Genomic DNA, 13,103 nt, shown 5'->3' with positions numbered 1-13,103 from the left:
TGGGAAGCCGGGAGGTCCAGCTCTGACATCCTCCTGACCACTTGCTCACACTGGGTTCCTGCTTTCCTTTTAAAAAAAGGGAAAAGTGCACATGACCAGGTTGAGATGAATCTTCATACAGAACAATGGGAGTAAAAGTGGCCACTTTGGGTTCAAGTCCCTTCTAATGACTATCTTCAACAATTCACTGTAGGTTTGGGCCTGGGTTTCTTGGAGAATTGCTTTCCTCAAAGCACAGTTGAAATGACTCAATGAAGAAAACATGTAACAATCCTAGCACATACATGTTAGTTTCCTTCCCTCTTTCCTGCCTGCCAAACCCACCCCCATCCCACATACACATTGCCCTTCCAGCACTAAATTTCTTTAATTCTGATTCTATAGAATTCCAAGTGGGAAAAATCACCCAATGGCAACTGCTGAGGGATATTAGACCTTTTATTTCTAATCAACTAAATTGTCAGCTTACTTCCTCAACACACCTACGGCCCCCAGTCAAGACCTTGATCAAAATAAGGCAGAATATCTTTCAGCACCACCTGGGAAGTCAGAACATCTATTCTCTGCCAGCCTCCGCTAGGAAGAGCCTCCCTCTAGACTAGAAGTCTACAAGCTCCCTCCCTTTCCCAGCCTCTTCCTGATAGTAAAAGCCTTCAGGTCATGTGCATCAGCTTGGAGCTGGTTAGTCAAATCAGTAGATGAATGCAAATTCTCCAAGGAATTTGAAATCTGTAGGGGGCAATTCAGTTTGAAGCTCTTTCCTTAACTTTCCATTACAGTGCCCAGACCGGCTCCCACCTGAGGAAAACTCAGGAGCACGTGGAAAACTCAGAAATGGCTTTATCCCCAAACCAAAGGTTTTCCATTGGAAAGGAAATGTGGGTATTTGTTTAGCCTGATTAAACACAATCAGGGTTTCAGACATTCAAATATAGCTCCCTAGCTAACGGACACTTCATTCTCTCCTTCCACTCCCAGCATTCACCACCAGGGTCATCTTCAAATGGCACCTGGCCACATGCAAAGGAAAGCCATCCTAGAGGACCGCGGAGGGCCTTCCTATCAAAAGTGTGGACTCAGGCCCTGGCCGGTTTGCTCAGCGGTAGAGCATCGGCCTGGCGTGCGGGGGACCTGGGTTCGATTCCCGGCCAGGGCACATAGGAGAAGCGCCCATTTGCTTCTCCACCCCCCCCCTCCTTCCTCTCTGTCTCTCTCTTCCCCTCCCGCAGCCAAGGCTCCATTGGAGCAAAGATGGACCGGGCGCTGGGGATGGCTCCTTGGCCTCTGCCCCAGGCGCTAGAGTGGCTCTGGTCTCGGCAGAGCGACGCCCCGGAAGGGCAGAGCATCGCCCCCTGGTGGGCAGAGCGTCACCCCTGGTGGGCGTGCCGGGTGGATCCCGGTCAGGCGCATGCGGGAGTCTGTCTGACTGTCTCTCCCCGTTTCCAGCTTCAGAAAAATACAAAAAAAAAAAAAAAAAGGTGTGGACTCAGACTCAAATTCAACATGAGTGGAAGACTTCGGGAACTCTGACTCTTAGACCAGGTCACTCAGCTGAGACATTGCCATGAAGAATAGCTCATTCAGGACTGCGCTTACCTACAAGGGGTTCTTCTGTTTCAGACATGTGAGGTGAGCAAACCAGCAGTCAAGCAGGAATTACACCAACGTAAAATAATTATACAGTGTTATGCTGTAGCTGCTCAAGTAGTCTCCCTCACTTTGTAATTTTGGGTGCCAGCCTTTGGGTGGGTTCCGACTTGACAAAGTACATTCCCTACTGGGTGCCCCACAGAAGGCCCTGTTCTGGGGAAACTGCCTAGGCCCCACAGTGCAGTTCTAATAGGTCTAGCCCATGGAGCGTCAGACCAGTCAACTTCAAATTATTTTGAAATATTTCTGCTCTTTGTTTTTTGAGCATATTTTGAAGAAGATCCAGGTGCCCCAGCTGCTATGTAGCTTCTGAAATGGATCAGTAAGCTTCCTCAGGAAAGTCAGATCAGGTTGGTCTGGTGAGAATAGCACCAGACAGAGCTGAGTTTGGAATCTGTCTCGACCCACTGCAGCAGTGCAAACTTACAGAAATGACTCGTCTTCTTTGAGTAGCCATTTCCTTCTCTACAGTTCTGAAGGGTTTCTTTGAAAGGTAAAGAGAATGTATATAAAGTGCATGGTAACTGTAGATGTTCAATAAATAGTACATACTCTTATTCAACTGGGTGGGTCCTTTCCCCAGTAAACAGACGGATCGGTAGATACAAATCTTTTGTCCAAAAATTTTACCTTTTGCTCACTAAATCTAATCTAGCTTCTATCTTTGTATTGTTTTTTTATTTCCTTCTTTATTCAAAGGGAAAAAAAATTAAAGAAACAACTTCACCAAAGGAGTTATTCTAGATGAATTCTTTTCCAAAGGAACCAACTTCTTTCCCAATAATGGTGTATTCCAGGGATCCCCAAACTATGGCCCATGGGCCACATGCGGCCCCTGAGGCCATTTATCTGGCAGCCGCCGCACTTCCGGAAGGGGCACCTCTTTCATTGGTGGTCAGTGAGAGGAGCACAGGATGCGAATGCAGTAGTCCTGGAGTACTGTATGTGGTGGCGCCGCAAAGCACAGCATCACTCATGTACAGTACTACTTCCGGTGACGTGGGATGCATGCATCACGGTTCTGGAAGCGCATCATATCACTTGTTATGACTAGCAGTGACAAATATGGAACCGGGCATTGACCATCTCATTAGCCAAAAGCAGGTCCATAGTTCCCATTGAAATACTGGTCAGTTTGTTGATTTAAATTTACTTGTTCTTTATTTTAAATATTGTATTTGTTCTCTTTTTTTTTTTTTTTTTTTTTTACTTTAAAATAAGGTATGTGCAGTGTGCATAGGGATTTGTTCATAGTTTTTTTTAATAGTCTGGCCCTCCAATGGTCTGAGGGACAGTGAACTGGCCCCCTGTGTAAAAAGTTTGGGGACCCACACTTACCTGGCAGGGGAGATACCATGATCACAAAGGTGGTTTTCCCAGGTAGAGGCTTATCCATTGCACTCCGGATGTGCTGACCCCTGCGATTTCCCCAAATGTGGGAAACTTGACTGCATAATTTGTGGTAGTGGGGGACTGCGTTCGCGCTAATAAAAAAAAAACTTTGGGGACCCCTAGTGTATACAGTACAGCCAAAAAGCATTTTTAAATCCTGACTAAAAACTTATACTTGCACAGTACTTACAAAGGGTGCTTACACGGTACATTATATCTAAAAATCCCAGAACAATCCCAAGAAAATAACTTTTTTCTCATTTTACTGAAAGAAAACTGAGATGCAAGAAAGGGTAAGTTACTTGGTCAAGTTCCCATAGATAGAAAGCAGGAAAGCTTGGTTTCAAACCAAGATCTTCCAATTCCTTTTTTCATGTCTGTCATGCTGTCTAGAAAAGAATGCTCTCACACCAGTGTTAGCCTTTGTCACAAATGTTGCTTGATTTGGCTAATAGAGAAAACGGCTCTTAAGGAGTAAGCATAGGACAAGTGAGTCTGGCTGGAGGGGAGGGTTGAATGTGGCCATAATCTAGAGCTTGGGAGTTTGAGAACTAGGTGAGGGGGCCACTCGTGTGTCCTAAGGTATCAAGGATAGGATGAGAGCCCCGGAAATGTGGGTACCAAAGAAGAAAAGGTGTCTGAGAGAGATATGAGAGAATACTGAGAGTTAACTTCCCCCAAATTGTAATTTCACCTCTCTTCTTTACTATACTGACTTCATAAGCTTTTCTGACTTTTCTATGACCTTTTCTCAGGAATCCTATCACCCACGAGAATAGAGCCCATTTTATTCACAGGCTGTAAAGGGCATGAGCATGGAAAATGAAAGTCCTCATCCTGGGTGAGACCCTCTGGAAGGAGAGGGCCTGGTGATGGAATAAGGAGTAAAACTCTGATGAGCTCAACAGGTCAAGGTGGAGTCCAGACCCAGGAGTAGAGCTGTGCAGGTTACCAGGCAGCTGAAAGGGGTACAAGGTAGACTCAAGGATATAAACACCGAGGTTATTTGCAGAGCAAGAAACAGGCAGCCAACTACAGGGTGAGAATCAGGACACAAACAGAAGCAACTTCTAAGAGTGAGGATGATCAGAACCAGAAGTATCAGAGTATAATGAGAGAAGAGAGCAGTGTGTGTGTGTGTGTGTGTGTGTGTGTGTGTGTGTGCGCGCGCGTGCGCACGCCCACGTGTATTTGCATGTGTGCCTGAGCATGTGTGTGCCCCCTGCTGGGCAGTGTTTGCGTGTCACTAAAAGTGCAGTTCAAGTGAGAGAAGCACAGAATATTAGAGCCAGAAGGAATCTTAGATCACTTCGTGTAAACTGGAGCTCAAAGGAATCGAGTGACTGACCTAAAGTCACACAACTCCTCGGGGCACAGCTAACACACTTCCGTATGTGTCGTTGAGCTTGGGTCAGAGTCAGGAAAACACCTCAGGAAGAAATCAGAGTCAGAGAATAAAAAGTTGTCCTCAAAATCTACCGACTAACAGCGTAAACATGAAGGTAAAAAGAAGAGGGGAAGATATTTTGGAAAGCACAGGTTAGATTTGAAAAGTAGCACTCATAAGAAGACAATTTAACCTTAGGATAAACAACTTTTAAAAGCAGAAAAGGCATAAAATACTATTTCAGAAAGAAGAGCAAACACAACACAAAAATAAAAACAAAAAATACACTAAAGATTACTTTAAATTTTATGGGCAGCTTGATGCTGAAGTGTTATTATAAAGTACATGCCATAAATATTTGATTTTGCATGAAGAACTACAAGGAACTGGTTTGTAGGAGGGGATGGAGGCTTGGATACTCACCGCAATTTAAATTGTAAAAGAAGATGAATAAACCTACTTTATTAAGTGAAAGCCTGCAATTGGTTGTTCCAATAAAGCAGCTTCCTGTAGGCTTTTAAGCGATTTACAAATACCACATGTCCAGTTTCAGAGACAAGGAGTCACTGAGGCTATACAGTAGGTTTTGGTGTTTGCTCTTGCCCCAGAAACTATTAGAAAGACTAGTACCTAAAAAAAATCACAAAACTTTAAAAGAAAATGAGATTAGAACAAAAGTTATAGCATTGTGGTGTGGGGTGTTTAGCATCAGAAATGGAAGACAACTAAGGCAGAGGTGGCAGTAGGGACGGCAGTAAATGGTTTCCAGGTTCCTCTTATGTCTTACACGAAGTGGAAAATTTATTGTGATGTCTAAGCAATAACTTTAAAATGTAAAAAAGCTAATAGATAAATTTAAATAGAATTACAAAAAAAATATTCAATTAACCCAGAATCAGGAAAGGAGTAAGAGAGAAAAAGAACAGTTGGGATGAATAGAAAACAAAACATAAAAAATAAACCTAAATGCAATCAAATCAATAATTATATTAAGTGTAAAAGGACTAAGCACTCCAAGAAAAGATGGAGATGTCAGAATGAATAAATAGTAAGACCCAGGTATATGCTGTTTGTAAGAGATACATTTTAAATATAAAGGCAAAAAATAGGTTAAAAACGAATGGATAGAAGAATATGCCATACAAACAGCAAGGATAAGGATAAGGAGGCTGGAGTGATTATATTAATACTAGATAAAGTAGGCTTCAAGGCAGAAAGTATTACTGGAGATAAACAAAATGGAAATCTCTGGCAATGGGCATTAGTTTGCTGATTATAGAACCGAAAGAGTCAGTGAAGTCAAAGGGAGGACCAGATGTAGTTTTAAAGCCATTTCTCCAAATTCCTTCTAGTTTATCTTGAAGATAATTTACGACCACTGGGTTCAAGCACACTTAATTTCCTGAGTTCTTACTAAGAAATAGAAAAGATAAATTTAAAAAAGAAAATAGTTTTCTCCTTCAACAAGGAGAAAAACTTTGGAATCTGGAGCTATGTGGACTGTCCGGCTTTATGTTTAATTTAAATGAACAGAGAATGTGTTCAACAAATACGTATTGAGTTTGCACTATGTGCCAGGCATGAAGCTAAGCATCGTATGAATTATATAAACAGAGCCCCTGCCCTTCTATATAAAAGAAAGAAATAAACCAACAAGTCACCAAACCACTTAAAAATCATGATAATTATTATCAAGAAAATACCCATGATGCGAGATAAAGAATAATGAAAGAGAGGGGAAACCTGCCTGAGATAGTATGATCAGAGAAGGGCTTCAGAGGCTGTGACATTTAAGAAAAGCCTGCAAAGGTTGCTGGTGGGGTCAGGGCAATGGAGCGCCCAGCGGGCACGTACGGAGGAGAGCTCCCGAGTTTTTAAGGAATGAAGTCAGAGTGGCTCAAGGCTAGAGACAGGGAGACAGAGACTAAATCTTAATATGAGACACTTCTACCAAACCTTCAAGAAACATAAAATCTAATCACATATAAACTTGTCCATAAAGTTTTTTTAAAAAGATGTAAATTTCCTAACTCTAAAGACTAACATTACCTTGATACCAAAACTACAAAATGACAACACAAAACTGGAAATTATGGGACAGTCTCGCTCATCAAATAAATATAAAAATTCGAAGTCTAGCAAGTAATAAAATAATAACATTTTAGGTAGCCTTGGGAGGTATTACAAAATAGCCCAAAGCATCACATTCTGAAAATTAGCAAAACAATTTATTGTTGCTTTTTGTAACACTGGAAAATTTGCACCTGGCTGAGGTGTGAACAAAGTTGTAATGGGCAGCACTGATGATCGCTGAGACACTCAACTTTTGGACTATATATTGTAGGAGAGAACTGGCTCCGTGCAAATTTGTAAATAGGTAAACTTTGCCTTTGAAACCTAGTCTGCTTCTTTTTCTACCCTTCGTACACATTCTCAGCTTGAGTGGGCCTTCTACATTTCCCTTTGGGAAAAAGGGTTTGAGGTTGTCCATTTTACTATATGTGTAACTTCTCTATAAAATGGTAGTAATACCTAATTTTTTAAGTTGTTGTGTAATGACTAAATGAAATGCCATACAGTATATGTCTACGGCAACACTTAGAAACTAGCAGGAATTCAATCATTTTTTTCTGCTTGTAGAATGAAAGGTTTGCTTCGAGAGCACAGAGAGCGATGGTGGAAAATAGAGCCCCTGATATAAAATCTCAATGAGCTACACATAGATCAATAAGTCAACCAGATTCTGAAGTAAACTTTGAGGGAATGTATCAATTAAGAACTTAATTATATTTGAAATTGCCTTTGGTTGGTCCTTTTACTATAATGTAAGCAATCTTTCTTTTAAAAATCTTAGCTGTTCATATCTAACAAAGTATCTTATTGAACCCCAGACCTTCTCTTAATGACAATAAATATTTATCAGATTGAGTGAATTAAATGTAAACATATTGCTTTTAAATGACATCTCTGCTATTTGTAGGTCCAACTGAGTATCATTAAGTCCATATCAAAGCCATCTAACACTTGCCATTTTCGGAGTTCAAAATTTGGAGTCAGACACATAACATCCAAAAATAGAAACAGATCTCTTGACTCAAAAGAGGAATTCTGTTTGTCTCATAACTAAATAAAGCACACTGATGCTTTGTGACTCTTCTATGTCTTGCTCCCCTATGTTCTATTCTGTAGCAGAAGGGGAAATAATGGATTGGCTTTGAATCATCTGATATAGCTAAAGGCATTTATTATGAGAGTCCATTACTGGGATACAGTGTATATCACCTCACAGGAAGCTATTGCTTTATCTTTTTCTGTAGCTCCTTCCACTATACTGGGCACTCCATGAAAGTATATCAACCAGAAAGATAAAAGATTATCTTTTTTCAACAGACCCAGAAACTAAATTCTAAACCACAATTAGCTCAAAATTAGCTCTGATAAATAGTGATTGATTGATTTATTTCGATGAATATACTGGTTCTTGATGATTACTAGGATTCGGACTTGTCTGATTATTTATGTATTTCTTTGCTGCTCCACATTCCATCCCAAATTTCTTAAGCTCCAGGAAGGCAGACCCTGATGGACTCATATGATCTGTGCTTTATTGCCCTTGCATCTGGGAAATATTCTAAGGGAAGATAGATCAAGACCTAGTTCGCTCTGTTGAGGCTTTGGAAGAATGACTGGGAGCAAAAGGGCTGATCCAGTCATCTGCTCACCAAGTGCAGGGGGCAGCAGTAGGCTGTAATCTGAGCAGTGCATAACCCGACAGCCAGTATCTCACATAGGGGCAGCCGAGTGGGTAACGCAGAAGGAAGGGGGATGTGAACAGGGGAAGGAGCTGAGCCCTGCCATATGGGAAAGTTGGGTGGGGCTCCCAAAAGGTTTAGTCTCCTCCACATCACCACAAGATTGCTGAGATCCTGTTTCTAAGGCCATCGTGTCTGGTTGAAGGAGCAGAACAACCAGTAGCTTCAGGAAATGAAAAACCAAAATCAGCCCCAATAACGTGAAGAGATCCCACCAGACCTAAGATCTTTTCTTAATGAATAAATAAATATTCAACAAATTGAATAGATCAAGTGTAAACACATTGCTTTTAAAGTGCAAGTTATCATTCCTTGATCCAAGACTTTCTTGGGCTTTCCACCGGCAAGATTCACCTGTGTGATACCTAAAAAAAGGCAGTTGACAAAGCAGTCTAAATGATATTGACTTCTTCCTGGTTGTACCCTATCATGTCAAGTTGTCCAGCTACTGGTTCAACTGACTCAACAATGACTAGAATCAATCCATTTATCTAGGTAGACCCTATATCTTCACAGCCATCTTGGTTTCTCCTTGTCATAAACTAGAATCTGCCCCTCCCCCATCCCTTAATAAACAGAGCTGGAATCACAGGTACAAATGCCATGATGGGATCCAGCTCAAATAAATAGCAGTAATCTGTCCAGGTTTGCAGAAGCAATATCCGTGCATGGTATGGCTAGTCTCTGTCTCTGAAACCCACTTATGGCTTTTTTTTTGCTTTTTTTTTATTATTGAGTGAGAAACAAGGAGACAAAGAAACTCCCACATGCGCCCTGACCTCCGCTGGGCAAGTCCCCTATGGGGCAATGCTCTGCATATCAGAAACAATTGCTCCGTTGCTTGTTGCTCAGCAACTGAGCTATTTTAGCACCTGAGATGAGACCATGGGGCCATCCTCAGCTCCCAGGTCCAACTTGTTCAAATGAGCCATGGCTGGGGGAGGAGGAGAGAGAGAGAGAGAGAGAAAGAGACTGGGGAGTGGTGGAGAAGCAGAGGGTCACTTCTTCTGTGTGTCTTATGGCTTTTACTATGGGTCATATAATGAAATTTTCTTTTAAATTCAACATTACTTCTCTACTTGCACCTGGGGTCTGACTACTCATAGCAAATCTTCCTTTGGAATGATGTCCAACCTCTGCCAAACTCAACCCTTAGAAATGAGTGGGCCAACATTCCTAGCCCAACTACACATAGATTCTACCCAAACCCTCAGCTGAGACACTCCCCAGGCATTAAGAGAGGTAGAACAGGTTATATTTAAATGCAGCCCCTATGGAGTTTCTTGTAATAACTTCTTCTGATAATCATATGAAGACTTTGCTTCTTTATACCAATCACCAATTAAAGTTTAGCATCCAGAGTGGTCCACCCATTCTCACTTTGCCTAAATATGATATAAATCTGTAACATGGGAGAACTGAAGAAGTAGACAGTCAGAGAATGAATGTGCTTCTTTCTTCCAAAAAGGAAGACATACATTCCATAGGTCAAATAGAAAAATAAGGAAAATATTCTTACTCTTTTCTCTAAATCAGGGGTCCCCAAACTACGGCCCGCGGGCTGCATGCGGCCCCCTGAGGCCATTTATCCGGCCCCCGCCACACTTCCGGAAGGGGCACCTCTTTCATTGGTGGTCAGTGAGAGGAGCATATTGAACATCTCATTAGCCAAAAGCAGGCCCATAGTTCCCATTGAAATACAGGTCAGTTTGTTTATTTAAATTTACTTGTTCTTTATTTTAAATATTGTATTTGTTCCCGTTTTGTTTTTTTACTTTAAAATAAGATATGTGCAGTGTGCATAGGGATTTGTTCATAGTTTTTTTTATAGTCCGGCCCTCCAACAGTCTGAGGGACAGTGAAATGGCCCCCTGTGTAAAAAGTTTGGGGACCCCTGCTCTAAATCATATTTATATGATTTTCTACTGCATTCTCGGTAACACTAATGAAACCCAAAACTAGAATATTTAGCAAAATCCCCAAACTTACTGTATTTTAATATTTTTAGAATTCAAAATTCTGTTAATAAAGAAATAATTCATTTATTATGCATATTGGTGATATACAATGTAAATAAAAATTTCAGAACACTGAGATTGATATTTAAAGTCCTGAATGACTTTATTGTTTTTCGTTTTACTATACTTTGTTTTTAAAGGACAGTTTTATGTTCACAGTAAAATTGAACGGAATGACAGAGACTTTCCACATCTCCCCTGCCCTCACATATGCACTGCCTCCCCTGTTATCAACATCCCCCACCAGAATGGTACATTTGTTGCAGTTGATGACTCTACATGGACACTTCCTTATCACCCAAAGTCCATAGTTTACATTAGGGTTCACTCTTGCTGTGGTATATCCTTGGGTTTGGGCAAATATATGACATGTATCCACCATTATAGTATCACACAGAGTAGTTTCACTGCCGTAAAAATCTCTGTGCTCAGTCATCCCTAATCCCTGGTGACCACTGAGGTTTTTTCCATTCTCTTCATAGTTATGCCTTTTCCAGAATGTCATACAATTGGAATCATACAGTATGTAACCTTCTCAGATTAGCCTCTTTCACGTAATATGCATTTAAGGTTTCTTCATGTCTTTTCATGGCTTAATAAATCTTTTCTTTTCAGTGCCGAACAAAATTCAATTGTATGAATGGACCATAGTTTATTTATTCATTCACCTACTGAAGAACATCTTGACTGCTTCCAAGCTTTGGCAGATAAATAAAGCTACTATAAACATGTGTATGCAGGTTTCTGTGCAGACATTAAGTTTTCAATTCCTTCAGGAATTGTTGGATTATAAGATAAAACTGTTTATTTTTGTAAGAAACAGACAAGTTGTCATTCAAAGTGCTATTTTGCATTCTCATCAGCAATGAATGATAATTCTTGTTACTCCATATCCACATCAGCAATTGGTGTTTTTAGTGTCCTGGATTTTGGCCACTCTAATGATTGTGTAATGATATTTCACTATTGTTTTAATTTGCATTTTTCTGGTAACATATAATGTGAAGCATCTTTTCATATGCTTATTTGCCATCTGTATATCTTTTTGGTAATGTGTCTTTTTCTTAAGGTCTTTGGCTAATTTTTAAATTGAGTTGTTTGTTTTCTTATTGTTGAGTTTTAAGAGTTCTTTGTATATTTTGGAGAACAAGCTTTATTAGATGTATCTTTTCACAAATAATTTTTCCTAGTGTGTGACTTGTTTCTGTTCTATTGACAGTCTCTTTCACAAAGCAGAAACCTTTTATTTTAATCAAGTCCAACTTATCAATTCTTTCATCGTGGATTTTGCCCTTGGTGTTGTATCCAAATCAATGGCCATTCTGTGTTAGATTTCCTCTTGCATTATCTCTTAAAAATTGTATAGTTTTGCATTTTACATTTAGGTTTGTAATCCGTTTTGAGTTAGTTTTTGTGAAACCTGTAAGGTTTGTGCCTAGATACTTTTTTTTTTTTGTACGTGGACAACCAATTGTTCCAACACCATTTGTTGAAAAGATATTTGCTCCATTATATTGTCCTTTTTCCTTTGTAAAGATCAGTTGACTATATCATGTGGGTCTATTTCTTAGCTCAATTCTGTTCCATTAATCTATTTGTTTATTCTTTTGTCAATACCATATTATCTTGATTACTGTAGTTTTATGAGAAGTCTTGAAGTTGGATAATGTTTGTGCTTCAACTTTGTTTTTCTTCAATATTGTGTTGACCGAATGACTTTTTACAAGTTTATTAAAATCTTTTTAAATAGCAGGTTAACCACTGTTATAATTTTTTAGCTTAAACATATAATATTTATATATTTTAATTTTTTGCTGACTCAGAAACATGTGCATTATTGTTTACCTCCGTACAAGATGACTCCAGGGTGCATTATACTTTGGTGATTGTGCTGTTTCTATAATCCCTTCTCTTTTGTCCTCATCCCTTCAGTTCCCTTCCAACCTTTCTCCTTCATACTCATTACCATCTAACTAAGTGAGAATAAAACGAGGTTTCCACAGGAGCTATGTTGTTCACATAATTTTAAGATAAATGGTCTAAGAGTAAAAAAAAATGGTCTAAGAGTTCCTGAACTCAAGATGTAAGGCCCTATATTGATACAACTGTAATAAGCAGGTAAATATTGATTATCTTCTTCAAAACCTCCATTTGTGTGAAAATTTCCTCTTTCTTTCCCCTTTTGCTCACTTTATTTTTACAAAAATAAACAACTTAGCTCTTTCAGAACCCTTAAACCTACATAACAAATGTCATTCTTAGTAGTCACCAAAACTGTATCTATCAGTGACACATTTCTCTCCAAATTCTTCATTCAGACACCTGCAGGTTACTTTTCAATGTTTCTGTGTATCTAGAGATATGGGAAGAACTGCAGCTCAGGAAGATTTACACAGCTCAGGGATTAGAATTGATCTAATGAAAGTTGATAAGACCTGTTTGCCTGGGGTCATTGATTTGCAGCCAAGCCAGCTCAGTGGGTCCAGTTTCTAACTTATCACTTTTCACCCTTCATCAAGAGCAGGCACTGGAGAGACAGCTGAATCCACAAAGCCTGTATTGTCGATTGTGATTAAAAGGAGTGTGGGATTCACTTTCTCTAACACAAGGGGGAAACCGAAGCTGACTCAACTGAGAGGAGGGCAAGAGGAGTCCTGGCCAGCGTCGCCTCACCTGGAGCGGGAATGCAGAGAAGACTGGGGTTTCCATTGTCCCGAGTCTTGGGAATGCTAGAGGAACAGGGTTCTCATTGTTCCCCATCCAGCATTTAACTACCACAGATGAGAACTTCCTTTCTACTTGTTACCTACGGTCCAGAGTTACTGGGGAGGTAATCAGACCACA

At 40.1% G+C, this 13,103-nt stretch overlaps 1 non-coding gene across 1 annotated transcript; it reads left to right on the top strand.

Annotated features, from left to right (window-relative positions):
* Positions 1–2,980: 2,980 nt before the first annotated feature.
* Positions 2,981–3,140, top strand: LOC136390008 (U1 spliceosomal RNA). Its single transcript, XR_010748539.1, has one exon. It is a non-coding gene; the product is annotated as a U1 spliceosomal RNA (small nuclear RNA).
* Positions 3,141–13,103: the final 9,963 nt, after the last annotated feature.

Source organism: Saccopteryx leptura, chromosome 1, assembly GCF_036850995.1.
Source record: "Saccopteryx leptura isolate mSacLep1 chromosome 1, mSacLep1_pri_phased_curated, whole genome shotgun sequence".
In the NCBI taxonomy this organism is placed as follows: Eukaryota; Metazoa; Chordata; class Mammalia; order Chiroptera; family Emballonuridae; genus Saccopteryx; species Saccopteryx leptura.
This window is presented reverse-complemented; position numbering and strand designations above follow the sequence as displayed.